Here is a 26,398-nt window from a genome sequence, read left to right as displayed (position 1 = left end):
GGTTGCAGGAGAAAGATCAAGGCATTAATGAGAATTTCTGTGAGTCAGGCACAGCCTTCCACGTTCTACCACAAATTGGTCATTAGTCAGTGCAGTGCAATTTCCCACAGTCTAGAAGGACCCCCCCCCCCCCACAAAAGACAGCTGATGTTCATGTTGACAGCCACCAGCCAATAACATCCTGGGACAGTTTGTTGTTACCTACTCGGATACAATGTGTATTTTTAAAAAATCTTATATAGCAGGAGTTTACTGGTGTTTGAGTGCCTATTTCTGACCAAAGCAGAATTAATAATGTTGGTGTGAAGATAGTAGCTTTCCCTCTTGCCTACTTATTTTCTTTTATCGTCCCCTTAAAAATTCATTCTTTCCAGTTAAAATATTATTTTAGCTGTCTTGTAATGTGATGTGATTACCAAAAGACTCACCATACCTCATCGCCTAACACTTTGCAGACACTTATATGAGAACTTCTAGTACCCAGGCAGAGGACCTGGAGTGCAGAAGAGCCCAGACCCGGAGGGAGATCCTATAGCTAGAACAGCTTATTCAGCACCCACGCGGGGACAATGATGCCAGGATGATGATAAGAGGTCTTCATGACCGTCTCTCATTACCTTGGTGAATTTTCCAACTTTTGGGATGGTCTTTCATGAGCTAGGCTAACTACTAGTTGCAAACATGAGTATTTGCAATACTACGATAGTACTGTAGAGGCTGAGATTATCTGAAAATTGACTACATGCAGCCACATCATTATTAGAGAATATTTTCTGATGAGTAGAGAGCCAGAATCAGGGGAGTTGGATGAACTGAATGTTTAATTGCATCCTTTTCACCATTGGGATGATCTTGCCAATGGGATGGGAATATTAGGAATCTGCTGTTTGTAGCTACCAGCATCTTTTTCACATTAAGGATGTGCTTGCCCATGGGATCAGACTCCCATGCAGCCTATTAATAACCTATCATTTATTGAACTCTTACTATGTACCAGTCCCCTGTCCTAGACGATTTCCATGCTCTGGCTTATTTATTCATCACAAAGTTCTGTGAAAAGAAATACAGTGATTATCCTCTTTTTACAATTAAACTCACCCAAGGTCACACAATTCAAGCAGCATTTATTTTTGTGTTTTACTGACGCTGTATTAATTGACCCACACGGGAACTACCCATTTTAGACAGATTGAAAAATTATTATCACAATGTAATAAATGGAAGTAAATCATGGTTTAAACTTTAAATATCATTTTCTGCAGTTCAGAGCAAGGGTGCTCAAACTGTACCCCAAGGCCAAATACCACCTGCCTCCTGTTTTTTCACATGACCTTCAAGCTACGAGTGGCTTTTACATTTTTAAATGGCTGCAAAAAAGTACTAGTATTACTTTGTGACCCATGAAAATTATTGGAAATTCAAATTTTGGTGTCTATTAATAAAGTTTTACTGAAACACAGTTACATTTATTTAGGTGTGGTATATGTATGCTCTTTTTGTGCTACAATGGCAGAATTTAGTAGAATTTAGTAAATGTGACAGAAACCATATGATCCACAAAACCTAAGTCAACTATCTGGCTCTTTACAGAAAATACATTCCAACCCCAGATTTAGAGAGATAATGTATTCCAAACCTTTTATCACAGTTTGTCTGTTGGGCTTGACGCTGGTGAGCTTAAACTTCAAGTCTCATTGCACATGAGGATAGTTTATTAACTTTTTATTTCTACTAAATCAAGAAAGCTTAAAGTAAAGAATGGCGTTGAAATGGTAGCGAGTGTTTGGTAGTTACAGCAGACGGTTATGAATATTTGGATCAAATGTGGACACAGGAATGATAAGGCGAGTTCTTACTGAAAACAGCTTTCAGAATTCACTCGGATGCTCCCATGGCAAATCTTTCTCTGTGGAAACCCAGTGGGTGGACCCCTTCTTTCAGTTTCTGTTGCATTCAGCTCCGCAATGTGTTTCATTACATCCCATGTTGTCATTTGGATATGGTTTTTAAAATTTGGTCCAAAATTTATCATAAATTTATTTCTTCAACGAATAAAAAAAATAATCAAATGGGAAATGTCAGATTCCTGGGGGATAAAGCCATTTGCAGCCTTGTTGGTCTTGGTAAAAAAAAAAAAAATCCTGACATCTTATCAGGGATATTAAATATTATGCAATTTTTGTCCTGAAAGATAGTTGATAGATTGTTGAGATCTGCTGCTTGAGTTAACGGCTTAACATGATAGAAATGGTCTTTAATTGACAGTGTCAATTATAAGAAGAAATATTATCACATCCCATATTTCGAAGATTCATGTGAGACTCTTTCCCTCAACTGTTAGGGAAAAGTTGACTCAGCTTCACTGGGAAAATTAATCTTGTATACATGGCTCATTTCTTTACACGTATAAAAGCAGATGACCTTGGTGACTGCAGTGTAACTATTAAAAAATTTTGCTATTTTCTTCAGCAATTAAATCAACAGGAAAACCTTTAAAATTTAATGTTATTTTTAATTCTGTAAGCCGGAAGTGAATATATTATCATTTTAAGAATATTAAAGCATCAGAAATAAATTGAAAGCACTTCTTAACTATCATACATAATTCCATTGTCCTCCCTTGAAGCAATCGTTCCATCAACTCAATAAATAGTTTCTCAACATCTTATATGAACTGATACATGGAAATATGGCTTTTGTGTAATATATGGTTTCAGTATCAATATTTTAATACTATATGAATTCCTTTGCAGTTTGCCTTTTTCACACAATAGCTTATCTGCTACTGTTTAGTGTTACCAAGCATATTTAGTAATTTTGTTGAAGAAAGCATTGAGATTGCTTTCATTTTTTTTTTGCTATTACAAAACATTGCTGTAATAAATAACTTTGTTTATATTCCTTTGTGCATATAAATCAGTGTTTCACTAGATCTGATACCACAAAGTAGGTTTTCTTTTTTTTTTTTTTTTAAGATTTTATTTATTTATTTGAGAGCGAGCGAGAGAGAAACAGCATGAGAGGGGAGAGGGTCAGAGGGAGAAGCAGGCTCCCCAGTGAGCAAGGAGCCCGATGTGGGACTCGATCCCGGGACTCCAGGATCATGACCTGAGCCGAAGGCAGTCGCTTAACCGACTGAGCCACCCAGGCGCCCCACAAAGTAGGTTTTCTGGAGGTTTACACATTTTACGTTCAATAGACACTCTCAAATTGGTCTTCATACTGCTGCCTATACTTATAATAGTGTGAGGGTGATGTGAGGGTCCCCATTACCCACATCCTTAACAACATTTTAATTTTTGCAAAGTAGTAGGTGAGAAATGGTATCCTGTTGTTATCTTATTTTGTTTTTAAGGAGATGAAGCATCTTTCATATGCTCTATTAATCATTTGACTTTTTTCTCTCTTTGAATTGCCTGCTCATAAGCTTTTCCCATTTGCCTTCTGGGTTCATTGTTCTTTATGTCTGCACTTTATATATTTTCAATATTTTGGATGGAAAATCTTGTTTTCCCGGGCCAGCCCTTCCCTTAACATGAATGGCGGTGTCTTGCATCAAAAAGTTTTAATTTGGTTATCAAATATTTCAGTCTTTTTACATTTGTTTTTGCTATGCTTGTTTAAGAACTTTCTAAGACATGTAAAAATATATTTATTTTTTTGATATCATTTTACAATGTTTTATTTAAGTAGAATTTATTTTTATAAATGGTGTGAGATAGGGATCTTTTCCCAAATTGTCAGCAGATTGCCCCCAAAATTTATCAAGTATTTATTCTTTCCCATTGATTTGAAATAATACTCTTCTTAGACCTTATATTTCCATATGTACAAAAGAATTTCAGGACTTGTATTCTGTTCCATTCATTTGCTTGCTATTAACTTTATATTTTTGGCTAATATGATACTATTTTAATTTCTATATCTTTATAATTACTTCTAGTATTTGGTAGTGTGATTCCCTTGCCACCATTTTATTTTTCAAAATTATCCTGGTAATTCTTCCACATGTCTTTGTATAATTACAGAATTAGCTTACTAAGGTCAATGGAAAAAAAACTGAAAAAAATTATTGTGCTTTATTTGGACTTAATGATAAAATTTCGTAAGAATTTAGGGATTTTTATTCTGGTGATTTTCCCTTCTAAGGGCATGATATATCTCACCATTTATTCAGATCTTATTTTATGTCATTCAGTAAAATGTTGTGTTTTTTTTCTCACAAAAGATCTCTATATTTTATGTTTTATTTATTTATTTATTTATTTATTTATTTTAAAGATTTTATTTATTTATTTGAGAGAGAGAATGAGAGAGAGAGAGCACATGAGAGGGGGGAGGATCAGAGGGAGAAGCAGACCCCCCGCCAAGCAAGGAGCCTGATGTGGGACTCGATCCCGGGACTCCAGGATCATGACCTGAGCCGAAGGCAGTTGCTTAACCAACTGAGACACCCAGGCGCCCCTGTTATATTTATTTAAACATATTTTAGTTTTTCACCGTATACGGAACAAGATAGTACCTAATCTATTTTGTTTCTGCTTATTGTGTAAGTACAAATTTGCCTTCTCATGGCAAGACAATGTCCATATACCTTGTATTTAAGGGATGATCCTTTTCAGCCACAGAAGGGGACATGGGGTGGGCTTATCAAATTGGATGCTCCCACCCAGGACTTTTGTCTCTTAAGAGAACAATTCAAATATTTAAGGAAAGTTGAGGAGTTCATAAAGGGAGCACGAAGTTCAAGCAGCTGTGGTGGCGTGTGTCAAGTGGTGGTTCAACCAGAGGCATAGCTGTGATTATTCTGTGTGTCACCTTGGCTGTGTCCCACCAGCTAGCCTTCCTGAGACACTGCCCTGCCTGCCATCTAAGCCTGTGTTTTCCGGGCATCTCACTGATCCCACGACCTACCCGTTCCCTTATAACAAATTCCTTTTCTATTTAAATTCACCAGAGTTTGTTGTCTCTCTTGCACTTAAGAACACGGAATGGATAGATTTTGGCACAAAAGAGTGGGTTTCAGGTGAAATTCCCTCAGGAAAATAAGGCTGTAGGGAATCCGGGATGGGTCATCTATTCTGGGTTTGGTACAGGTTGTGAAAATCCCATTAACATCCAGTGGTGATACTCTGGAAGCTCACTCCCAGCAGTGGCCAGGAAGTTAATTAAATTATCATCAGCAGTCACCTTGAGAGAAGTGCTTACTGAGGTCAAGGTTTGGAGGGATCGTGGTATTTTGCCATATTGCCCTATAAATGGCAATAGCTACTTCCAATAAGGCTGCACAGCTTAAAGTAAGAATAACCAAACTCACATCCAGAAGTTCTTGTCACAGGGATACACTGAAAACAAGGGATTTACCATGACTCTGTCAATAGGAGCTTTTGATCTGTTAGTTACAGAGCTAAGGTGACTAAATTGAAGCTAAAAATTTGATGTAGCATATTGCTGAAATATATTGTTATTTGAATCACAGCTTCACCAAGTCACTTTTGTGAATGTTAGAGTATTCATTAGGTAAGAGTAGTCCTCAGCCATTTAGATGGGGACCAATTAGAGTAACTGAAGGACTCTCATCCCCCACTGAGCCTTTTTTGATCACTTCAGCACATCTCTCCCCCTGTTTGATGAAAGATATCCTCTCTTGCTTGAAGATATTACACCTCCCTCATCTATGGGAGCTGCCTCGCAAAAGGAGGACAGTTCAGTTCTCCATGTGCCTCCTTCCCTCTGAACAACCATTAGGTACAATCAAATCCTAACAGGACCTATGGGTCCAACTATAAAATCAAATCTGGGGAGAAGTGAGAAACTAACAATCGTACAACTCTGGTAATGTACAGGAACAAAAATCTAAGAAATCTATGGGGAAATGAATTCTGAAGTTTCATATCCAAAAAGAAAGAGACATTTTAAAATGCTCAGGCTGAATTTAGCCATGTGTATACACCTACCAGAGTTGTGACTGGATAGGTAGCTCAAGGAGCCATTTGCTCCTCTGGCTGATGGAACACTGGGGCCCCACTCTAAGGGAAATCGTCAGAAATTAATTTTTGTAAAATAAAATGTTAAAAACCATAAATCATTTTATTTAGCTATGGTTAAGATTCTAATTGGAAACTTCGACCACACATTTCAAGGATACTTAATGAAAAACATGTAGTGATGGAATTGATGCAAGTGCTTTTGAGAATGGAAAAGTCATTACTTTTGGTGAGGGAGAAATTTAGAGATTGCTTACCAACCATTCATTATAAAGCTTGAGTTAAATTCACACTTAATCTGTTTCTAGTCATCATGAAGTTGAATTTCTATACTTGTTTACTAAAAAGAGCAAAATGATTTTCCTATAATATTTGGAAACTGGTGGAATGGTTGCTTTCCCAGGACTGCTAACTTATTAATTTATAAATATCTTACATTTGTTATGGAAAACTACATTTGTTAAAATGTGTGTTGTAAAGAATTATGGTTTTTTCACTTCTCTACTAGAAGTGAAAAAGATTTAATCTACTAGAGTAGATTAAATTTGCTCATTAACTTTGTGAAAATTAACCTGCTAAATATGACTTCCCTACCTGTGATCATTAATTGAACTAATATGTACTGATAATGCATTCTTTTATTTTTGAAAATAAAACTGATACATGACTAATAGTTCAGCTTTATAACACCATATAAAATTTTGTTCTTCTCCTTTGATATGTTGTGGAAGAAAGAATTACTGGTGTGGATTTATCATTGCTCATTGCTGAGTTGGCCTTGCAGCATTTCCTGCATGAGAGCCTTGATAAGTATGTAGATAATGACAGCACCAGCATCTTTATGAAGAGCTTTGTTGGCTCTTCGCTCTACTATGGGAATGCTGGCGGGAACACTGCCGTTTAAATGGGCTCTGTGATTTTGATGGAAAGTAAATACCCAGGGGACGGCAAAGGCCAAGAAGCAATTTAGTTAACAGGTAAGTTAATAGCTTGACTATTAAAAGCAAAGAGAGCTAGTCACCGTAATAGATAGCAAAACCAATCTGGTAAACTAAATAATCTAAACCACATGAATCTTTAGTAGTACTTAATTGATCATGGGAAAGCTAGATGAATACAAACTAACAAACAATATCGTAACCACCGGAGCCTACTCTTTTGGATTGATTCTATCTCCAGGAGATCCAGTTGGATCCCAAACTCATCTTGTGGATAGTTCTCTCATTTCTGAGTACAGAGCAGGAATCACGACTGCAGCAGATGCTTCTTGTGACTTCTTCTTCTTTTTTTTTTTTTTTAAGATTTTATTTATTTGACAGAGAGAGACACAGCGAGAGAGGGAACACAAGCAGGGGGAGTGGGAGAGGGAGAAGCAGGCTCTCCGCCAAGCAGGGAGCCTGATGCGGGGCTCTATCCCAGGGCCCTGGGATCATGACCTGAGCCGAAGGCAGACGCTTAATGACTGAACCACCCAGGTGCCCCGCTTCTTGTGACTTCTGTCACATTCTCTCAGTGTACCCTGTATTTCTTAAAATATTATTTTTTCCCGTGTCTCATCTCTACTTAGGAGAAAAGGTGAGATCTGGTATTACTGGTCATTGGGTGAGATCGAACAGATGATTGAAAGGGTTGGCCTTTTCTAGAGCTTATAAAGTTAAAAAGAGACAGAGAGAAAGAGAGAGAGAGAGAGAAGGTGGTGGACCATGTGGACACAAATGCGGGGAGCCGAGAGAACTTGCAGTAGTTCACTTCTGATTGCTTCTTTTCTCTCACTGAAATAGGAAGCAAGTTCATCAGCTGAGAGAGAGGAAGAGGGAAGAGCGTTTCAAAATTTGAGTACAGGGGAGACTGCATGGAATCATCTAGGTGAGCAGGAGAGTAAATGGTCTGGGGAAATAGAGTAAAATTGCCGAACAGCATTATGGGCGCACTTAGAGTGATGACAAATTCAAGTAAGTACAGTCAGCATGGTTCCATTAGTGATGTGTGGGGGTGTGTGAGCCTGTGTATGTATGTGTGTGTCTGTCTGTTCTCAACTTCTTATCTCACTCAGCTACTTAGGTACAAGCGTAAAGTAGGCAGAAAATGGAACTTAACTAAGGTTGAGTGTAATTCAACTAAGATGAAACTAAGGTTTTGGTTTCACCAAGGGAATAAGAAAAAGGGTGCGTGAAACCAGAGTGGGCATATGTAGTGGAGGGATTTTAATGACCTACTAGGGTAAGCCGCATATGTTGAGAAATGAGGACGTGCAGGAGTGAGGGAAAAGGAAAAATTTAGAAGGAAAGAACTGTGAGCAGGGATGGGGAGAAAGAATTGTTGTGCTTGGTGTAATAATGTGTGAGACTTGAAAAGATCGGAAAGGTTAGAGATTGGGAAGACTGAAATTAAGATTTGGGAGGAGGGGGGTTAGTGTTTGGTAATGACAAGATTTAGGGTGGTTTCGTGGGAATGAAGAATCAAGGTAGGCTGTAGGGCAATATCATCAAAGGAGAAGAAATAAAAAATGAAGAGTTTGGGGATTGAAAGAATCATCTATTTGCCTGTCACAAACACCAGTAATTATGACCATGACCAAGGTGACTATAATTTATTGACCAAATCGGAACACTTTTAAGAGTAAAATGTGGGTCTATTTAAAATTACTAAAGGACAACAAGTGAAATTGGGACCATAATGGCTTAAGAGGTAGTAATGGAGGGAGTGCCAGTGAGCAGTAGATAAAATCTTCAGGGGACAGGAAGAGTGACCTTGGGGTTATCAGAAGAATGAGGGGCAGTGGATAGTCTGATGGGATGGGTTTTAAGCTGGTGTTGCCTGTTATCGATGTGAACAATATTAAAGTGTCTGATGAGTATAATGGTGGAAAGAATTTGATGTTGAGGTGAGGAAGGAGTTTGGCAGGACTGTCCCAAAGCCTGAGGTTCCCATTTAACTATTGATCACAAGGTGTGGAATCTGAGAAGATGCAGGGCATACTCTCTACCCTCTTGCCCTTCCAAGAGTAGCCTGCATCCGCTAACCATTATCATCTTGCCCTAGACTAGATACTTCAAAGAGTCACTGGAAAAATATACCAAACATAAGGAGAAAGAGACAGGAGGAGGAATGATTTAATGTGTAGACCACATAAAAATGAAATGAGAATAATCTTTCCTGGGTCAAGGACTTGCCCTAAGGTTGTAACCTGCTGTGGTTTAAGGGTTTGTTTGTTTGTTTGTTTACCTTTCTGCATAGTTCAGATGTATTTCAAAAAAGGTTAAAAGGTATTCATTTAACTGCCCGTGTGGATGCTCAGGCAGGAATTAGAAAAATACTGCAAAATTGAATGGAAGAATGTGGTTTGTTAATAGTTCATCTTCAAGACTCAAATGAAGACTTGAAAAGAAAATGAAAATGGGCAAAAATAATAGACAAAAGACATATCTCACCACGTTGGTTTTATATAACTTGTAATAATCAGCTTTCAGGAACAGAAGATAGCACATGGCTGGCTTCCTTTGTGTCTCTGTCATTAACCACGCGCAAGTACTGGGGCAGGTGAAATTCCAGTTGCATTGTGGGAAGTGCCTTGTTGTCTTGAACAACGGCCTAGCTGATGTTATTATCTTACTCAGAAGGAGACCTCATTCTTCTGAGAGAGAGAAAAAAAACAAAACTTAGTGCTGATAATATACCGGCAATCCTGAAGCAAACTCTTTTCAATATGTAAATAAGTGCAAATCATTCACTCTTTGTCACTGTTTCTCTGTCTTTCATACCACCTCATGAGGTTCCAGATGTACATTTAGCTACTGAAATTACTTGGGCTACGAATAAGTGTACTTGAAAAAAAACAAAAAAACAACAAACCCCTGCATCTGTGAAAAGCAGCTCCAACTAGAATATAAGTACATTTATTTAAATTTAAAATCCATTCCAGGTTTTGAAAAGCTTCAAGTTTGGTTACTTTTTGCTCTGTGACAGCGTCTTTATGTTCAAGTCAAATGAAGGCATTGTTCTCTTTTGTCCTTCTGTCTTGAGGGGTAAAGCAGGTAAAGAAATGAGGGGTTGAGAGATGATGTATAAGACTTTTTTTCTGGGAGCGTATTTAACTACTTAGTAAGTGATGTGATAAACACACATCAAAGGTCATTGTGAAACCCTCCTCCCCCTCTCCTTTGCCTGGATAACCCCTAATTACCCTTCAAACCTCAGGTAGTTGTCATTTCTTCTGGAAGTACTCTCGAAGTCCTGGGAGTAGATGCTTTGCATGTCATAACCCTTCATATTTTCCCCATTCACAGCACTCATCACATTATATTGAAATTACAGTCCTAATTCATTTTTATATAAGCAGTGCTATCCGTTATATGTGCCTATAAGGAATGCTCCATAAATGTTGGTTTAATTAAAATGTAGAGAAAAGTGCTTTCGCTCTTTCTCCTATTGTCTGTATATAGGCCCTCTTTGTCTCATATAGCAGTTACATATCACAATGGCGTTTTTGGAACTGAAAATCCTAGTGAATCTTCCAGAAGTGTTCTGCTTATAATCAGGAGGTAGGTTAACTCTTCAGAAAACAATAAAAGTCCGTAATATGCTTGTGCTAACATGCAAATCTACCCTGGGCAAAACAATGAGGAAGCAGAAAGTTTAAAAAAAAAACCTTTCATTTCATCATGAGAACCCCCTGGAACGGTGTTTCCTTCTCTTTACTAAGGGTCCGTTATGTCCATGTTGTTCCCTAGATTCTGATGAAGGCCAGAACACCCTTCTCTTCTTCCTCCATCAAAACTTGTTTTTACTGCAGAACATTTGGAAAGGACGAAGGAAAAAAAAAATCTGTCTAAAATGTCATTCACTGATACCAAGTATGGGATGTGGCATATTTGTCTTTTCATGAAGGCTTTTGACAAAACTCAGCTCTGGATAAACCAGTCTTCTTTTTCTGTGTTTACACTTGAACAAGAAGGTAGAACATAGGAACCACCAAAGTAAAGTAGATGGTTTTTTACTCATTACCCACAGCCTCATATGGGTCTTCAAATTTCCTGGATTTTTTTTTTTTTTCCAGATTCTGTAGAGCACAGAGCTTGAGGCAAGGATTAATATATTGTTCTTAATGGGGATGATGGTGAGGATATAAAAGTTGGGAAGTGAAGTGTGAACAAATGTGAAACAACGTAATGTAATGAGTTATCACATTCGCTGCCTGCTTCATACAGGCTGTGAGGTGACACAGTCTTGTCACCCAGCAGGCGTGTTCTCTCAGCAGGCAGGGAATTTCCATGGTTGGGTTCTAAAGATCTGTATCTCAGAGTAGTCCGTGGAAAGGAGAAAACAGGGGAAATGTAACATCCAGTTCCTTTTTATATCCCATTCCCCATGCCCTTTTGGGGTACATTTGCTTGCCCTTCAGTGGATGTTCAGGAAGCCCTAAGGTGTAGCATTTGACTCAAGGCTGGAAGTGGAAAGGTGGCTTCGAATGGATAGCTCAGTGTATGTGGTGGGGAACCACATAGGCCCAGTATCCAGCATCTACCCTGGGAAACCTGCCAAAGGCAGCAGTGGTGAGTACGGCACCATACTGGAGACAAGTAGTCCTTTCTTGAAAAGGTAATAATCCAAGGAATTTAAGGAGGGTATGGTGGTATCGCAATGTGTCAGCTTCACTCGTTTGAATACGTTTCCCAGAATCCCTCTTCCTTTCGATTTCCTTTTAGATGGGCCACAAAGGACATTTTCACGTGAGATATAAAAAGACAGAAGTAAAGCACCAGCCATTTTATATTTTACACACAGAAGGTTGGGGCAAGAGCTTTTATAGCTCACATATGTTGTTGCTTATCTGCTGGCTCAACTCCCTGCCTGCAAGTATTCCACTGTCCTATGCATTTTCTTTCACTTTCACTTCTGGGCCAAGTGTGTTTAGTTCCATGATGAAAGGCACCGGCTTCTCCTTAAGGACACTTGCTCCATCCAGGTTGGGGTTTAGATTGTCCTCACGGGTTTCAGTTGCTTCCCGCGCTCTCCATTTTGCATCCATCTTCCTTCTCTACTGCCTGCCCTCCAGTTCCAACATCAGACATGAAGACAACCGTTTTACAGTGTTTTACCAGCCTCCATAATTGCATAATGTCAAATATAACCTCGCAGTTATTTCCTTACAAACCCCTGACTGATGCAGAGGGGAACAAGGTTTTGGACACTACAGTCTCCCACTTGTACCTCCATGACCTTCTTAGATCCTCTCTTAAATCCAGGTCTCTTCTATTTTGTGTGTTAAGACTGGAGATGCCCTTGCTTGTCTCCTGAAGAGTCCAATCAGCCTCAGAGACCTTTCCAAGGTGGTGTTTAGTCTTCACGTCCTGGATGACTAAGCCAAGAGAGTCAGTGAAAAAAGCTCTAGTCTCCAGAGTTGGCAAAAAAAGGGATGCTGGGGCCATGCTCTGAGATAACCTCCCTCATGATGCAACACACCTTCTTCAGGTGAGTTCATTCTTCAGTTTCTAGGGAAGGCGTTGCTTTTCCTAGCAAAGATGGCTCAGTATTATTTGGGCTTTCAAGATTACTGGGTTCTCTTGCCAACATATCCCATTGCAGATCTCAGTGTCCCACTCTTTCTTCCCCGATATCTTGACTCTAACGTAAGACATCTGAAAGCTGCACATTTCTTATCCATTGCAGAGCTGTCACCCATTCACCAGATCCTGGGATTGATTCTCAGTACGGTCTGCGGCAGATACAAAGGTAAGTGTCTCCTTTAAAGCTACCACTCAGGTAATTTGGCTTTTAAAACGTGCTCCATTTTGGAGGGGAGTGGGCGGGATATCTCTACGCCTACCACTTCTTCTTGCATGGTCTTTAGGGTTGTTACTGTAATGCACATTTTTATATTAGTGTATTTCCCATACTGATTAAGTGCCACAGCCACTGATTTCCCAATGCCTTGCTTTTTATACACTCTTCATTCCTATTAATCACAGGCGAAAGCTTAAGTATCACCCCAATTCCCACCAATAGGGTCTCCGTTGGTTTTACACAAATGAACAATTCAATGCCAAGTTCCCATCCTGAGCATCCCTTTTCTGGAGCCAGTTCCTGTACCAATTGTTTTAATCCAGTTCTTTTTCAAAGCTGAGCCTAAGTAAAGGTAAAGGTGCAGGTTTTTTTTTTTTGTTGTTGTTGTTGTTGTTTTTGTGTGTGTGTGCTAGTCAAGCTGAGGTATAAAGGGTCAACAAAAAGAAAAGCCAACAAAGGAAATACGTACAGGGCAATAAAATGTGATGTACCATCACACTGGGTCCCACTTCATGATAAGTTTTGAAGAGACACATCAGGGCACTCAGCAGGCTTTGACTAGGAACTACACATTTAGTGGTAAATGGCAGAAATAGAGAAGTGAGACTCATCTGCCTGACCCCATCCCATCTTTTGTTTCCCATTGGTCAGGTTTCACGTGACAAGAGATCATTACCTTGAACTTTGGCTTATCCACCTAGCTCCTTGGTGGATGTTCTGGAAGCCAAATCCTACCCTTGCAGTATATTATTTTACCCAAATCTAGAAAATGTGGGCTAAGAGCATGGACTACATAGTGTGTGAGGTGTACCAACCATGGAGTTGACCTTGGGTTTCAATGTGAACAATAGCCAGCTCAGAGGCTCTGCAGCCATGACAGTGAGAGTGGAGTAGGGGTCTTGGAGGCAAGTGGAAAGTTCTGAAAGAAGAAAGCTGTTGATGAAATTTGGGGAGGTACATTTGTGTCGATTACACTGGTAGCACTGATATGCTTCTCTGACCAACTTGTTTTCCATCCTTTACAACCATTACTTCAGACTCTGTCTGATCCATCTACAAACCATTTTACTCCTTCACACTCAACAGAAAACCTTGGCTTCTCTTTTACAGAGACTATAGGAGCAATGAGAGAGATACTTCTCATGGTGGAGACATCAATGATGCAAACCACCTCTGACTGTGGCCCTTCTATATTTGGTTCCTCTTATTACCATAGAAGAATTTTCTTTTCTTTTATTAAGATCAGTTCTTGGGGTGCCTGGGTGGCTCAGTCGTTAAGCGTCTGCCTTTGGCTCAGGTCAGGATCCCAGGGTCCTGGGATTGAGCTCCGCATCAGGCTCCCTGCTCCGCGGGAAGCCTGCTTCTCCCTCTCCCACTCCCCTGCTTGTGTTCCCTCTCTTGCTTGTGTTCCCTCTTCTCTGTCAAATAAATAAAATCTTAAAAAAAAAAAAAAAGATCAGTTCTTCTGTTTGTATATTGTGTCCCATTCCCTCTTATCATCCCAGGAACCTGAAACACAGGGGCTGACTTTTCCTTTTCCTGCCCTTACATTCAAACTCTCCCTCTTCGCTGGTGGCCTAGCAGGTTTGATCTGTAGATTCATGTGTGTATGGTGTCAAGGTGGTTGTGTATACAAACATCCCTGATTTTAGTACAATTTTATTTCATTTATAAAAGTGGTACATGCTTATTGTTACAGGTTAAATATTATACATAGAAATGTTCATAATCTTTATCTTCCTCTCTATTATCACTGTTGAAGAGCAACTATTTTAATAATTTGATGTGTTCATCCTAAGCTATACAAATATATACGGTAGAAGAGGCACTCAGTGCTCGGTGACTATCCTCTGCATTTGCCGGTCTCTCCTTTGCTGTCAGCAAGGTTCATGTGATAAAGGCTGACCAATGAAGTCTGAGTGGAAATGATAAGTCACTTTGGGGCTCAGGCCCTGCTGGGGCAATCTTAGAGGCTCCAGGTTCTGGGTGACACAACTTCGAGATGGAGGAGGCCTCCTGATCAGAATGGGTTTTGTGTGAGAAAGATACAAGCCTTTACTGTGTTAATCTATAGAACTTTCAAGGTTTTCTGGTGTAGTACCTTGTGATGTATATGGGTATACACTCGACATATTATTCTGTACATTTCTTTCTTTCTTTTTTTAACTTAACAGTATTACTAGAACTTATCCATCTTTTCTGAAAGTTGAATCATATCCTATAGTATGACTATAATAAACAAGTATGACCAACTTGTTTTCCATCCTTTACAACCATTACTTCAGACTCTGTCTGATCCATCTACAAACCATTTTACTCCTTCACACTCAACTTATTTCACCATTTCCTTACTGCTGGGATTTCAGATTGCTTACAATTTTTACTCCAGTATGGTTTTGCCTCCACAAACCATGTTGCCATAAATACTTTTACACAGATAGCTTTACATACAGACACTTTTATTTTTTGTAGTGTAATTTTCCCAAAACGAGCTGCATGGGTCAAAGGATTTATGTGTCTTTATTTAAGTAGGGATTTCTGGACTACTTTACGAAAATTATTTTAAGCTTTTCACACATTCCTCAGAAATACAGGAGTGCCTGTTTTTCTTTAATCTTAACACTGAATGACATTGCTTTTCACAGTTTTTGCTAATATAATATATAACAATTAATAGTAAAAACTTCTTACAATGTAGATTAAATAATTAGGATGCAAAATTATTTTTTTGTTTCCTTTGTTCAATGTATTTTTTAAAAATTTTACTCCAAATTTGTATTCAAATTCCCAGTGAGCCACTTTGTTCAATATTTTAAAATACTATGATTCAATTTGTGGGCTTTACCAGTGGTTTTCAAACTCACATTTATCTAAGGCACTCAGAGGGCTTGTTAAATTCAGATTTCTGGACCTCACAAGAATTTGTGTTTCTAACAAGTCCCAATGTACTGCTGATAGTTATTCCCAGGACCTTCTTGGAGAACTGGCCTGGACAATAAAAAGAATAATATGAGTAAAGCAAATTAGTAATAATGAGATTAGGATGCTTATCTGTGAATTTATCTCACTGTGTAGGGCATTCATGAGTTTTTTTCTATTTCCCTAGGCACAATTTTCTGGTAGGTAATAATTTTACACGTTCTTTAAGGACACTTAGGAAACTCCTGTGAATTATTTGTAGGAAAAATAGCTTGAGAGTAATAGGGTTATAATCTTATTACAAACAAACCATGGCTTTTAAAGAAGTATCTTGAAGTATAAACTTGATAAAACATACTAACAGAATGTTTTAGTGGGTGTGGAATGCAGAGACATTGGAGGAATTTAGAGCATGTCTCTATGACTCTAATTGGGCAGACAAACATTTTCAGTTAACTTTCAATCATATTGAATGGACTCTATCAATATTTTATTAGGTCTATTCATTGATTCATTTGCCCTTTAAAATTATTAAAATAATGTCATAAGTTTCCTCTTAGGAACTACCTGTTTCCTTGACACAAAACATTTAATACATACATTAGCATGAGCAAAGTATTCTTGGTTTTTCCAAGATTCTCTTGAGAAAGTTGTGGGAATACAAATTAAATAAAGTGACATTATTATAGGAGTAAACTTGATTCAGCTCCAATATATATATTTTAAAGCAAGTCATTTTCAAGTTCTAAGTCTATAACATATAATCATTACTGAACTAGTTTATAATATCATATAGTAATATAGTTATGATATAATTATGATTAACAATTATTTAACTGCAATTATTACGTTCATTTAACTGCTACTGCCAAAAAAACTTGTTATGCTCCTCATATCTTGACAATATGCCAATGTTTGTACCCCAAAGGTGGGAATTATTACTTTGGAGATGTTTTATGTTTAAACAGTGAATAGCCCAACCGTCCCAAGGACTGGATCTGTTATCACCACACAGAGAAGTTGTCAACCCTCAGTGGATGTAGGAAATTGGTCTGGCATTTGGCCCTGAAAAACTTTAAGGTCTGATCCAATTTAGGGTATGGGATTTTATATAGTCAGAAATGGTTAGGACTGGGAAGGACCATAGTGCAATCCCATCATTAAGAAGAAACAGGCCGGGGCGCCTGGGTGGCTCAGTTGTTAAGCATCTGCCTTCGGCTCAGGTCATGATCCCAGCGTCCTGGGATCGAGCCCCGCATCGGGCTGCCTGCTTAGCGGGAAGCCTGCTTCTCCCTCTCCCACTCCCCCTGCTTGTGTTCCCTCTCTCGCTGTGTCTCTCTGTCAAATAAATAAATAAAATCTTAAAAAAAAAGAAAAAAGAAACAGGCCAGAGAGGCTAAAGGGACATGCCCAAGGTTACAGTTGTCTAAGGACCCAAGCAATAGCATAATAAAAACTGATGAAATATATCAAGTACTTCCTTTGTGTCAGGCAGAATCCTTTAGATGTATTATTTTATTTAATACTTACATTTTGATAGTTTAATAATATCCTCCACTCTGAAGATGTGGAGACTTGGATGCAGAATAGGTGAGAGTCTTTCCCAATATCACACAGGTGGTTGGTACTGGTAGTGAGTCTCTGCCCAAGGCTGAGGCCCCCATCCCATGTCCTCTCCTTATTCCCAGTGTAGCACCCTGTTGTCTCCAAACTCTCTCCCATGGGATGTTCAAAAACTACAATCTAATTTCAGAAATTATACTTTGTGGTGTACAAGTGCTACACTTTGTTGGAATTTGAAAAATCTGACTTATAAATCCTTATGCTGTCCAGAAGATGTCCTTATGAAAGTAGCTGAGTCTAAGTAAACAAGGAATTTGGATGATCATAATCCCACATGCTTCCCCCCTCCCATGATACACACAGCCATCATTTCAAATGTAGACTAGGTTATTGACATTCTTTTTCTTATATTGCTTCCACTCTTTCCTTTGTATAAGATTGAAGTTTATTTTTAGCCTATAAATACATCTGAAATGTATTGTATTTGTTTGATGGGAAAGAAATCAATAGCTTTTCCTACTCGGCCTTTGTACGGTGATCAGATTGTAGTTTATACATTGCACATTTCACCTTCCCTCACTGTTTTTACAGGCAGATTATTTTTATGGCCTAATTGTCCTTTAATAGGCCATAAACACCTCATACATTTTCAGGTTCCCTGATAACAAGCAAAAGGGGCATGCCAGTTCTAAAAGTCTCAAAACTTTGATAAAGTGTTAATAAAAAAATCTGTAAGTCGTTAAAAAAAAAGAAGACGAAGGGTTAAATTTTGTTGTCATATCAAAATGTTATTTTTGGCTAACATTACCTGCAAATATAATGGGTTTCTTTAATGATTACTTTATGAAAACAAGACTTACTGGAAATTTTGCTCAAATGGACCAGTGGCACTTGGTGCACATTTGGGGGGAAAACTTTTGCATGGAGTTCTCTTTTCTTGCTCTGAATGACTACTGACTTTGTCTCAAGAAAGATCATCCTTATGGCACACTCTATTTTAAGTCACCATGTTACCTGTAGTCACCATGTTACCTCTGATTCCATTTCTTTGTTTTAAATAGTAAAATATGAACCAGATGCAAAGGAATGCAGAGGTGGAATTTCTCATGCTCCTTTGAGAACCTCCATTAATTCCCTGTTGTGTGGCAGTGGGAATGTTTGGTGCTTTAGAAATAGTCTAACAGGGGGGCGGAGCAAGATGGCAGAGGAGTCGGAGACCTGGATTTCGTCTCCTCTCAGGAATTCAGCTGGATAGGGATCAAAACATGCTGAACACCTACAAACTCAACAGGAGATCGAAGAAAAGAAGAGCAACAACTCTCTCATCAGAAAAGCGACCACTTTCTGGAAGGTAGGACGTGCGGAGAAGTGAATCCGCGGCGATATTCGGGAGGATAGACGGCGGGGGAGGGGCCTCCGTCGGCCGCTTCTGGCAAGTGAAAGAACCACGGAGCACAAAATCGGAACTTTTAAAATTCTGCTCCGCTGAGGGACGTCTGGTGGCTAAGCGGGGGGTGGAACCCTCCGGGACAGTGTGGTCTCAGGACCCTCGGGGTCACAGAAACACCGGGGGTGCCTGAGTGTGGCCGAGCTCCCAGGTAACGGAGCAGGGAAGCCGGCTGCAGAGGCGGAGCCCAGGTGCGGGCTCTCAGCTGGGGGTGGCCATAGACCGTGATCCGCGGCCCAGTCGGGCCCCTGCTCCTCCAGCAGGGACCCCACAAGCGGCAGATCCGGGGAGACTCACCTTCCTCCCCCGGGAGGAGCCGCGCGGGAGTGCACCGCAGGGATCTGCTGGGTTTGGGGACTCCAGCTGGGGTCAGGTGCCAGAGATAGAATCGAGTGGTCACAGGCCGGGTGAGCAGGAAGTGCGGCCGGAGACCTGGGAGACGGGAGTGACTGACTGCTTTTCCTGGGGACTCACTGAGGAGTGGGGCTCCTCCAGGGTGGAGATTGGAGGCCGCCATTTTCACTCTCCACCAACAAAGCTGTACGGAAAGCCTGCAGGGAACAAAAGCTCCCGAGAGCAAACCCGAGCAGATTACTTAGCCCGGACCGGGCAAGGGTGGGGCAATTCCGCCTCCGGCAAAGATATTTGGGAACCACGGCAACAGGCCCCTCCCCCGAAGATCAGCGAGAACAGCCAGCCAAGACCAAGTTTACCGATCAATGAGAACGGCAGAACTCCAGCGCTAGGGGACTACTGCACACAGAATTCATGGCTTTTTTACCATGATTCTTTAGTCTTTCAAAGTTAAATTTTTTTTTTTAATTTTTCTTTTTCCCTTTTTCAACCAACATCTTATCAATCCCTTTTTTAAAAAGAACATTTTTATTTTTCATTTTTAGAGTCATATTCTATCCCTTCATAGTAGTTACCCGTATTTTTGGCATATATATATAAGTTGTTCTCTCTTTAAAATTTTGAGATAGTTTCTTCTAACAGATCAAAATATACCCTAAATCTCTATTGTATGGTTTTTTACTACTCCCCTGCCTGATCACATTCTCTACCTTTTTTTTTCCTCTTTTTTTAAATCCTCTTCTTTCTTTTTTCAAACAGCTTCTTATCAATTCCTTTTATAAAATTTTTTTTAAAGATTTTATTTATTTATTTATTAGAGAGCGAGCGAGAGAGAAACAGCATGAGAGAGGAGAGGGTCAGAGGGAGAAGCAGGCTCCCCGCTGAGCCGGGAGCCTGATGCGGGACTCGATCCCAGGACCCCGGGATCATGACCTGAGCCAAAGGCAGTCGCTTAACCAACTGAGCCACCCAGGCGCCCCTCCTTTTATAAAATTTTTTATAATTTCCATCTTTACAGTCATATTCCATCCCTTCATCATACCAACCCTTATTTTTATACATATATAAGTTTTTCTTTCTTTAAAATTTTGGGAGGCACTTTCTTCTAAAAGACCAAAATACATCCCAAATCTAGTGTGTGGCACTGATCTATATACCAGCCTGATCATATTTGATCACATTCTGTTTTTTTTTTTTTTTTTGTTCTGTTTTTGTTTGTTTTTATCCTTATCTTTTTCTTTTTTTTTTTTTCTTTTTCTTTTTTCTCTCTTTCCCTTTCTTTTCCCACTGCTTCAGGTCTTTTCTGATTTGTTTAGAGTATATTTCCTGGGAACGTTGTTATCCTGTTAGCATTTTGTTCTCTCATTAATCTATTCTCCTCTGCACAAAATGACAAGATGGAAAAAATCACCTCAACAAAAAGAACAAGAGGTAGTACTGGCTGCCAGGGACCTACTCAATACGGACATTAGTACAATGTCAGATCTAGAGTTCAGAATCATCACTTTAAAGATACTAGCTGGGCTTGAAAAAAACATGGAAGTTATTAGAGAAACCCTTTCTGGAGAAGTAAAAGAACTAAAATCTAACCAAATTGAAATAAAAAAGGCTATTAATGAGGTGCAATCAAATATGGGGGTGCTAACTGCTAGGATATATGAGCCAGAAGAGAGAATCGGTGATATAGAAGACCAAATGATTGAAAATAAAGAAGCTGAGAAAAAGAGAGATAAACAACTACTGGATCACGAGGGCAGAATTCGAGAGATAAGCAATACCATAAGACAAAACAACATTAGAATAATTAGGATCCCAGAAGAAGAAGAAAGAGAGAGAGGGGCAGAAGGTATATTGGGGTAAATTATAGCAGAGAACTTCCCTAATCTGGGGAAGGAAACAGGCATCAAAATCCAGGAGGCACAGAGAACCCCTCTCAAAATCAATAAAAATAGGTCAACACCCCGACATCTAATAGTAAAACTTATGAGTCTCAGAGACAAAGAGAAAATCCTGAAAGCAGCTCGGGAGAAGAGATCTGTAACCTACAATGGTAGAAACATTAGATTGGCAACAGACCTGTCCACAGAGACCTGGCAGGCCAGAAAGGACTGGCAGGATATATTCAGAGCACTAAATGAGAAAAATATGCAGCCAAAAATACTATATCCAGCTAGGCTGTCACTGAAAATAGAAGGAGAGATAAAAAGCTTCCAGGACAAACAAAAACTAAAGGAATTTGCAAACATGAAACCAGCCCTACAAGAAATCTTGAAAGGGGTCCTCTAAGCAAAGAGAGAGCCTGAAAGCAACATAGACCATAGGGGAACACAGACAATATACGGTAACAGTCACCTTACAGGCAATACAATGGCGCTAAATTCCTATCTTTCAATAGTTACCCTGAAGGTAAATGGGCTAAATGCCCAATCAAAAGACACAGGCTATCAGACTGGATTAAAAAACAAGAGCCATCGATATGCTGTCTGCAAGAGACTCATTTTAGACCCAAAGACACCACCAGATGGAAAGTGAGGGGGTGGAAAACCATTTACCATGCTAATGGACACCAAAAGAAAGCTGGGGTGGCAATCCTTATATCAGACAAATTAGATTTTAAACCAAAGACTGTAATAAGAGATGAGGAAGGACATTATATCCTACTTAAAGGGTCTATCCAACAAGAAGATCTAACAATTGTAAATATCTATGCCCCTAACCTGGGAGCAGCCAATTATATAAGGCAATTAATAACAAAAGCAAAGAAACACATCGACAACAATACAATAATAGTGGGGGACTTTAACACCCCCCTCACTGAAATGGACAGATCATCTAAGCAAAAGATCAACAAGGAAATAAAGACTTTAAATGACACACTGGACCAAATGGACTTCATAGACATATTCAGAACATTCCATCCCAAAGCAACAGAATACACATTCTTCTCTAGTGCCCATGGAACATTCTCCAGAATCGATCACATCCTAGGTCATAAGTCAAGTCTCAACCGGTACCAAAAGACTGGGATCATTCCCTGCTTATTATTTTCAGACCACAATGCTTTGAAACCAGAACTCAACCACAAGAGGAAAGTCGGAAAGAACTCGGATACATGGAGGCTAAAGAGCATCCTACTAAAGAATGAATGGGTCAACCAGGAAATTAAAGAAGAATTTAAAAAATTCATGGAAACCAATGAAAATGAAAACACAACTGTTCAAAATCTTTGGGATGCAGCAAAGGCAGTCCTAAGAGGAAAGTATATAGCAATATAAGCCTTTCTCAAGAAACAAGAAAGGTCTCAAGTGCACAACCTAACCCTACACCTAAAGGAGCTGGAGAAAGAACAGCAAATAAAGCCTAAACCCAGCAGGAGAAGAGAAATCATAAAGATCAGAGCAGAAATCAATGAAATAGAAACTAAAAGAACAGTAGAACAGATCAACGAAACTAGGAGCTGGTTCTTTGAAAGAATTAACAAGATGGATAAACCCCTGGCCAGACTTATCAAAAAGAAAGGAGAAATGACCCAAATCAACAAAATCATGAATGAAAGAGGAGAGATCACAACCAACACCAAAGAAATACAAACAATTATAAGAACATATTATGAGCAACTCTATGCCAGCAAATTAGATAACCTGGAAGAAATGGATGCATTCCTAGAGATGTATCAACTACCAAAACTGAACCAGGAAGAAATAGAAAACTGGAACAGACCTATAAACACTAAGGAAATTGAAGAAGTCATCAAAAATCTCCCAATAAACAAAAGCCCAGGGCCAGATGACTTCCCAGGGGAATTCTACCAAACATTTCAAGAAGAATTAATACCTATTCCTCTGAAACTGTTCCAAAAAATAGAAATGGAAGGAAAACTTCCAAACTCATTTTATGAGGCATTACCTTTATCCCCAAACCAGACAAAGACCCCATCAAAAAGGAGAACTACAGACCAATATCCTTGATGAACATGGATGCAAAAATTCTCACCAAAATACTAGCCAATAGGATCCAACAGTACATTAAAAGGATTATTCACCACGACCAAGTGGGATTTATCCCTGGGCTGCAAGGTTGGTTCAACATCCGCAAATCAATCAACGTGATATAATACATTAACAAAAGAAAGAACAAGAACCATATGATCCTCTCAATAGATGCAGAAAAAGCATTTGACAAAGTACAGCATCCTTTCTTGATCAAAACTCTTCACACTCTAGGGATAGAGGGTACCGACCTCAATATCATAAAAGCCATCTATGAAAAACCTACAGTTTTTCATAGGTTTTTCATAGAATATCATTCTCAATGGGGAAAAACTGAGAGCTTTCCCCATAAGGTCAGGAACGCAGCAGGGATGTCCACTATCACCACTGCTATTCAACATAGTATTAGAAGTCCTAGCCACAACAATCAGACAACAAAAAGAAATCAAAGGCATCCAAATCGGCAAAGAAGAAGTCACTCTCACTCTTTGCAGATGATATGATACTTTATGTGGAAAACCCAAAGACTCCACCCCAAAACTGCTAGAACTCAGACAGGAATTCAGTCAAGTGGCAGGATATAAAATCAATGCACAGAAGTCAGTGGCATTCCTATACACCAACAGCAAGACAGAAGAAAGAGAAATTAAGGAGTCAATCCCATTTACAATTGCACCCAAAACCATAAGATACCTAGGCATAAATCTAACCAAAGAGACAAAGGATCTGTACTCAGAAAACTATAAAATACTCATGAAAGAAATTGAGGAAGACACAAAGAAATGGAAAAACGTTCCATGCTCATGGATTGGAAGAACAAATATTGTGAAGATGTCAATGCTACCTAGAGCAATCTACACATTCATTGCAATTCCCATCAAAATACCATCCACTTTTGTCAAAGAAATGGAACAAATAATCCTAAAATTTGTATGGAACCAGAAAAGACCCCGCATAGCCAGAGGAATGTTGAAAAAGAAAAGCAAAGCCGGCGGCATCACAATTCTGGACTTCCAGCTCTATTACAAAGCTGTCATCATCAAGACAGTATGGGACTGGCACAAAAACAGACACATAGATCAATGGAACAGAATAGAGAGCCCAGAAATGGACCCTCAACTCTATGGTCAACTAATCTTCGACAAAGCAGGAAAGAATGTCCAATGGAAAAAAGACAGTCTCTTCAACAAATGGTGTTGGGAAAATTGGACAGCCACATGCAGAAGAATGAAACTGGACCATTTCCTTACACCACACACAAAAACAGACTCCAAATGGTTGAAAGACCTCAATGTGAGACAGGAGTCCATCAACATCCTAAAGGAGAACACAGGCAGCAACCTCTTCGACCTCAGCCGCAGCAACTTCTTCCTAGAAACATCGCCAAAGGCAAGGGAAGCAAGGGCAAAAATGAACTATTGGGACTTCATCAAGATAAAAAGCTTTTGCAAAGCAAAGGAAACAGTCAATAAAACCAAAAGACAACCGACAGAATGGAAGAAAATATTTGCAAATGACATATCAGATAAAGGGCTAGTATCCAAAATCTATAAAGAACTTAGCAAACTCAACACCCAAAGAACAAAGAATCCAATCGAGAAATGGGCAGAAGACATGAACAGACATTTTTCCAAAGAAGACATCCAAATGGCCAACAGACACATGAAAAAGAGCTCAATATCACTTGGCATCAGGGAAATCCAAATCAAAACCTCAATGAGATACCACCTCACACCAGTCAGAATGGCTAAAATTAACAAGTCAGGAAATGACAGATGTTGGCGGGGATGCGGAGAAAGGGGAACCTTCCTACACTGTTGGTGGGAATGCAAGCTGGTACAGACACTCTGGAAAACAGTATGGAGGTTCCTCAAAAAGTTGAAAATAGAGCTACCATACGATCCAGCAATTGCACTACTGGGTATTTACCCCAAAGATACAAAAGTAGGGATCCGAAGGGGTACGTGCACCCCGATGTTTATAGCCGCAATGTCCACAATAGCCAAACTGTGGAAAGAGCCAAGATTTCCATCAACAGAGGAATGGATAAAGAAGAAGTGGTATATATATACAATGGAATATTATGCAGCCATCAAAAAGAATGAGATCTTACCATTTGCAATGACGTGGATGGAACTGGAGGGTATTATGCTGAGTGAAATAAGTCAAACAGAGAAAGACATGTATCATGACCTCACTGATATGAGGAATTCTTAATCTCAAGAAACAAACTGAGGGTTGTTGGAGTGGGGGGTGGGGTGGGAGGGATGGGGTGACTGGGTGATAGACACTGGGGAGGGTATGTGCTCTGGTAAGCGTTGTGAATTGTGCAAGACTGTTGAATCTCAGATCTGTACCTCTGAAACAAATAATGCAATATATGTTAAGGAAAAAAAAAAAGAAACAGAAGAAGAAGATAGCAGGAGGGGAAGAATGAGGGGGGGAAATTGGAGGGGTAGACGAACCATGAGAGATGATGGACTCTGAAAAACAAACTGAGGGTTCTAGAGAGGAGGGTGGTGGGAGGATGGGTTAGCCTGGTGATGGGTATTGAGGAAGGCAGGTTCTGCCTGGAGCACTGGGTGTTATGCACAAACAATGAATAATGGAACACTACATCTAAAACTAATGATGTAATATATGGGGATTAACATAGCAATAAAAAAATAGTCTAACACATGAGAAACACTGTTTGCAGCATCTTATTATTTGCAGCTGAGTTTTGGCATCGTTTCATTCAGAATTTTCTGGCTGTATGATGTGTGTGTGTGTGTGTGTGTGTGTGTGTTGCATGCTCACGTGTATATGTGTGTACTCAACAAAGCTAAATCTATAAACTTCTGGTGGGGGGAGGGCGGTAAAGGAGAAGCTGGTGGTTCAAATATCATCTGTGAAATAGATGTCATGGTTTTCTTTGTCTCAAGGTAAAAATTGCAGAAATGCTTTTTGTTGAATCGCAGCAGAATTTTTGGAGGAACTGGTCCTCCATTCATCTTATTTTACTAGAACATGTAAAGTCGTTGTAGAGGACGAGTAGTAACTGCACCTGTTCTGAAGGCCCAAAGACCTGAATTTTTCCTGGAAAAATGAGAGCACAAGCTCAACCTGCAGGCAGATTCCATGTTGTAGTGAGTTTCGCTTTCTTGGGCAGCCGGCAGCCTGCTCCCTGATTGTCTGCTGGGGCTTCTGCCAGCTGGAACATGGAAACACAGATCGGCTTGCTCTTCTGGCCAATAGACCCAAAGCATCCCCTCATCCCCTTTAAAAGCATCATTATATAAAGCAAAGTAATACTTGCTCAATTTTTCCTCTCTTTCTGTAAATGGCAAGAATGTTTCAAAATGATGTTGCTTCAT

At 39.5% G+C, this 26,398-nt stretch overlaps 1 long non-coding RNA gene across 2 annotated transcripts in view; it reads left to right on the top strand.

The window, feature by feature from the left end:
- LOC118016583 overlaps positions 1-26,398 on the top strand; it is a 452,221-nt gene that overhangs the window by 305,545 nt on the left and 120,278 nt on the right. The window contains exons 5-7 of one of the 2 annotated variants that reach the window (XR_004680865.1): positions 7,769-7,853; positions 12,257-12,458; positions 12,657-12,719. This is a non-coding gene — a long non-coding RNA (uncharacterized LOC118016583). The remainder of the gene's footprint in view (positions 1-7,768; positions 7,854-12,256; positions 12,459-12,656; positions 12,720-26,398) is intronic. The other variant, XR_004680867.1, reaches the window with a different exon arrangement.

Source organism: Mirounga leonina, unplaced genomic scaffold (genome assembly GCF_011800145.1).
Source record: "Mirounga leonina isolate KUSES-001 unplaced genomic scaffold, KU_Mleo_1.0 Mir_168, whole genome shotgun sequence".
Classification (NCBI taxonomy): Eukaryota; Metazoa; Chordata; class Mammalia; order Carnivora; family Phocidae; genus Mirounga; species Mirounga leonina.
Note: the sequence above shows the minus strand (reverse complement) of the source record. Positions and strands in the feature narration are given on the sequence as shown.